The sequence below is a fragment of the Octopus bimaculoides genome, chromosome 11 (assembly GCF_001194135.2).
Source record: "Octopus bimaculoides isolate UCB-OBI-ISO-001 chromosome 11, ASM119413v2, whole genome shotgun sequence".
Taxonomy (NCBI): Eukaryota; Metazoa; Mollusca; class Cephalopoda; order Octopoda; family Octopodidae; genus Octopus; species Octopus bimaculoides.
This window is the reverse complement of record NC_068991.1, coordinates 43,103,147-43,109,156: the sequence shown is the minus strand read 5'-3', so window position 1 is coordinate 43,109,156 and position 6,010 is coordinate 43,103,147.

The window sequence follows — 6,010 nt, the reverse complement described above, 5'->3', positions numbered from 1 at the left end:
TTGTTTGTCCCTTATTGCTCCTAAGTTCTCAGGGAATCTAATCAAGAAATGTTACAGCCAAGATTATGAAAAGCTGACAACATTATCTATGGAGGATCATAGTTGTCAGCCTTTTTTTATTACCAATAAAGTTTTCTTTTACTGCCACAAATGAAAGCCATGCAGTCCTTTCCTTGTCATTCATCTTTCTGGCAAATTCTTGATCATGTACAAGTGTACGAATCTGCAGTCCATCAAACACACCTACTTTGATCTTCTTGAAGGACAAAGCAGGGAGAGCAGAGACTATGTTTTGGAAGCATTCACCATCAGTGTTTAATGCTTTGACAAACTGTTTCATCATGCCCAGCCTGATGTGGAGCAGAGGTAATTAATTAATTTGGCCACAAACAGCTAGAATGCAAAACTTAAATTTGCTTGAAAACTAGAGCATGTAGAACACAACTGTTTCCAGATTTGAATTTAGCAGGTTAAAAACAGTAGGAGTTAGTAAAATCAACTTATGCAAATGATATTTCAAAAAAATTTGTTGTTCTGTATTATCTGTGCAAAACTGAACAGATTCCACACTTATATTCAAAGATGTATATGGTTGGACCCACGATTCTAAGGTAGCTGATTTGATTCCTGAACCAGGCAAACTAAGTACACCGTTTGATGTTTTTAGTCTACTCAGCTACAAATGAATACCAACCAACTGCTGGTACAGTCCTCTCCCCCTCCAACTGTCACTTGATGTTCCAAAGGATAAAAGGTAGGAAGGCTGAGCAGTACTTAAAATCATGAGTGACAGCATGATACAAGCCACCAGATCATACTCATACACTACAATATTTACATAAAATTACCTTTGTAACAAAAGATGTATTGCGAAACATAAATGTATTCAGACTTGAATCTCATTTTCTAGATGCAAATATTTGTAAGAAATCGTTGCTTGGATATTTAGCCAAGATTCAAAACCTTAGCCTAGAGTTTCTTATGAGATCCTTTCCTTTGTTTTCAGCATTTATACTTGAAATTTATGATGTCTCCAGTCACTCTTATCTTGGTCTCTTTGAGTTTGCATTCTATGCTCAACTGGAAGTCAACATAAATAAGACAAGTTACATTCCTTTTTTCTTGGGGACACACACAACTTCTCCAATAGGTATAAATAGAAACCCTGATGGGAATATTAACAGTCAGTATTTTTCACTTCCGCATATGCTCTATGTTTTTTGTTTTCCAGAAAGCAGCTTTTCCTAACAGACACACATCTAAGGGTGTGTGAGTTTTATTTTTGTCATTCTGCTTGAACCACTAAACTGCTGGTTACTACTATAGCTTTGTATAATATACAAAGCTATGTGCAAATAAAAACTAAGCAATATTTTTCTTTTCTGATGTCTCATAGAGTTTGAACAATTTAACCATAACATAACCTGTTACATTTAGTGACCCCAATGTAGTTTGAATAGTCTTTACATATTCAATCAATTTGAAATCTGAATCATTTCCACTCCCAAGCATTTCAAATAAAAAAAATAAAAGATACAAACTGTACCTGCAAATTTTAAAAAAATCCCATGAATTTTTAGTGTAACCTTTTTTCAAGTTGATGAAGTCAAGCAATTGGGAATAGTTGTAGGCACTTCATTGATTATGGTTTATTAGCAATGACTCAGCATTAGACTGGCAGTAGATGCCTGTGATTGTGATGTCTTTCATTGTATTGTTGTGTAAGTGGATACTGTTGGAAATGTTTGTCACCCAATACACTACACTGAATGCCAATAGTGAACTTTTTCAGGAAACTGGAGGCATCCATTGAAATTTGTAAAGTTAATTAGAGTCCTCCATCCATCCATCTTCTCTGCCCACTATACCAGTGGGGTTCATGGGAATAGAGTTCTCAGATACTTTCTCTATAGGTTCATATCAGAAGCAACCATTATTACACATTTTGGTTGGATTGCCAAGCATGGGCAAATGAGACTACGAATATCATCCAATTATTGTGTTCTTAGTCTACCCCTATGTCTCCTGCTGGTTGGCTCAGCTTGAAGAATCTGTCTTATGGTTCTTTCCAGCAACATTCTAATCATGTCTGCAGTACTGGAGCTGTGACCTCCCAATGTGGAGAAGTAGTAAAGAAATTCCCTGATCTCCAAGTTATGCAATCTGTCGAATAACATTACAATTTGTGTGGTAATCTATGAATTAGTGTGCATATACTGTCATCATCATTATTATCATTATCATGTTACAATGCCTTGATGCTGGCATGAAAAGAGGATGTGATGGATCATCATGATCCAAATCCTAAGGACTAATGCTTATACACATCATTTTTGATGCTCTTCCTATCAACTACTTTACAGAATGAATTGGGTGCATTTTCTTATGGCACCAACACTTGAAAGGTTGAATATACCTCAGACAGACAGGGATCACACATCTCTACACTTTCTTCACTCACTTGCCAACCACTTTACAATGAGTATTGGGAGCATATTCTTTGTGGCACCAGTACTGAAGATGTTGTCTTGCTCACCAATCACTGCAGAGGGCTTGAAGCAGGCAAGAAAGACCATCACCTCTTTTGGTGTGCCAGCACAGGAGGATATGGTGGTTTCTTTGTACATGGTAATTACAGAGAGGACTCAGTATGGAGATCAAGGAGGAGAAAATAGGAAAGTAAGTGATGACAGCAGAAAGGCCAGAAAAAGTTGACTAAGGTAGGATTAGGAGTATGAATGTAGAGAATACTCAATAATCAAGGACATGTATGTTCAGTGGCTCAGATGTTTGATGAAGGGAAAAGGAGAGAGAGTGATAACATCAGAAAGATCAGGATGGGCGGGTGAAAGAAGTATGACAGAAAAGGCAGAGTAATTTGGGGAGTGATTGGCAATAGCAGAAGTGGACAGAAGTGGAATAATGAAACAAAGAAATGATGAGACAAAGGAAAGAATTGGTGATGTGTGCTAATAGATATAGCCCAAAGGAGGGTGATGGCTGGTAGTACAGAAGTGTAAAGTTAGAGTGTACTGGGTAAAGGAATGAGGTTGGTCTGATGCAGTCTCTTATACATAGGCCTAGTAAAGGGTGATGAAGAAGATGCAGCAGCACAAAGTGGTGGGGAGATGAGAGAAGGAGGGCTATGAGTAATAAAGAGATAGGTGAAGTGGGGGTGAGAAATAACTAGATGAGAGGTGGGGCGAAGGATGCTAAATAAAGGAGTGACAAATACAAGCATAGTAGGGTACAAAATAAAATATCTACCATTAACTCTTTAGCATTCAGATTACTTTGTCAAATGTAATGCTTATTTATTCTCGTTCATTTGAATTAATCTTGCATTATCTCATAACTTTGAGATTTCAATGATGTGATTCTTTATTTTTAGAATGACATTGTAAGACAGGTGTGAAAGGCTGGATCTGGCCAGTTTGAACATAAAACAGATAGAATATTTAGACTGGATAAGGTCAGTTTAAATGCCAAAGGGTTAAACACAATCCTTCTGTATGTGATGTGTCTATATAGGCATGGCTCTGTGATAAGAAGCTTGCTTCCTATTCATATGGTTCTGGGTTCAGTCCCACTGCATGGCACCTTGGGCAAGTGTCTTCTACTAGAGCCCCAGGCTCACCAAAGTCTTGTGAGTGGATTTGGTAGACAGAAACTGAAAGAAGCCCATTGTATACATGTATGTGTGTGTGTTTGTCCTAGTCCTATATCACCACTTGACAACCAGTATTGGTGTGTTTATGTACCTGTAACTTAGTGGTTAGGCAAAAGAAACTGATGGAATAAGTACTAGGCTTAAAAATAATTCATTCAACTAAAGTCCTTCAAGGCAGTGCCCCATCAAAGTCCCAGAGCACAAGGCCAAAACGAATAGGAATAAGATTCCAAGGGAGAGGAAGATCCTCATGAGATGACAGACAAAGGTTGCAAATCGACTCAGCCAACAACCCAAAAGTAATGAAAGGTCCCATCTAAAAACAACACTGATGGAAATTGAAAAACGCCTGCAACAGTCCTATGTGAGGGAGAGAGCAGATAAAGAAGCCTGGGTTATAAAAGATATTAAGTCAAACCCAAAGGCCTTCTTTGATTACGCAAAAGAAATAGCCTCAGTACGCTGCAAGATAGGACCTCTCCTCCAAAAGGATGGCTCTCTCACAGATAGTCCAACCAGGATCAGTGAGGTACTGAATGACCAGTTCAAAAGTGTCTTTACCACTCCGTTGGAACACAGACAAGTGAACAAACCAGTGGACGTCTTTATCATCTCACCTATAACCAGTGAGGCAGTTACGATGGAATACATCGACATTAGCGAAGAAGATATACTACTAGCCATAAATGAGGTGGATGCAAACTCAACTGCTGGTCCTGATGGTTTCCCAGTAACTCTCCTCAAATCATGTAAGTATGCCCTGGCAAAACCCCTCCAGATTCTCCACCAGGTCTTTCTTGCAAATGGCAGACTGCCAAGCAAGCTGAAGGATGGAATAATATGCCCAATCCATAAAGAGGGAAGCAGAGCAGAAGCCAAAAACTATAGCCCTATCTCTCTGACTTTACACATCAGCAAAGTCATGGAATGGATAGTCAGAGGGAAACTAATTGCATTCCTTGAAGAAAATAACTTGTTGAGTGATACCTAGCATGGCTTTTGACCAGGTAGGAGCTGCCTAACTCAGCTTTTACAACATTATGACTGGGTGTTGAGGCAGTTACTCAACAACTCAAATGTGGACGTAATATACTTTGATTTTGCAAAAGCCTTAGATAAAGTATATCATGATATGATATGCCACAAACTGCATGATCTCAGCATAGCTGGAAAACTTGGAGAGTGGTTACATGACTTTCTGAAAGACAGAAGTCAGGCAGTAGTGGCCAATGGAGCCACATCAATGAAAACACAAATAGCAAGCGGTGTTCCACAAGGCACTGTCTTGGGACCACTACTTTTCATAATGGCCCTCTCAGATATGCCCTCAACTGCCCAGATAGCCACCCTTGCTAGCTATGCAGACGATACGAAAGTCTCGCAGAAAATACAGAGCCCCAGTGATGTTGCACATCTGCAGCAGGAGTTGGACTCAATTTACAGATGGACTGAGGATAATAATATGCAGTTTAATGGTAAAAAATTCTATGCATTACACTACCAGTGTCCAAAACTGAATATGAAACTTACAGGGTACACTGGTCCACAGGGAATTACAATCTCAGAGCCTAAATCAGTGAGGGACCTGGGTATTGACATGAGTGACAATACCTTTTCCAAATGCACATTACCAGGATAGCGACAAGGTGCAAACGACTGGCTGAATGGATCCTAACAATATTCAAAACCAGAGATGAGGAAACCATGATGGTTCTATGGAGGACATTTGTCCTCAGTCGCCTGGATTACTGCTCCCAGCTATGGTCACCCAACAGTGTAATATTAACAGCGGACCTTGAAGCAATCCAGCGAAGCTTCACAAACAAGATCGTCTCATTGCATCAACTCAGCTACTGGGAAATGCTGAAGCAGCTAAGACTCTACTCCCTGGAGTGAAGGCAGAAAAGGTATGCAGTAATATACATCTGGAAGATCCTGGAAGGAACTGTATCAAATACTACGTAGTATTTTTGCGCGACCTCTTGCTTAAAACGCTATAGCTATTAGATAACGTCTTAGTTTCAGTTTGAATTACGGAAAAATATGGATAAGTACTGTTTTTAATTTGCTAAAGATTTTCTACTATTTGAAAATAATATGTATTCTTGTTTTTTTATATTATTCATTTGGTTCTTTAAAGATTATTTTTAATAGATAACTTATTTAACACTAAATTATTTAGAAGTTATAGTTTCATTTCAATATAATATTAGAACTTCAATTTGAATAGTGTTGATATATTTTCGATTGTTTTTGATTAATAATATTTGATTAATAATTAGTCTTTATTGTTTATAATAACGTTAAGGTTTTTTTAATTAAAACTTTGTATACATATAT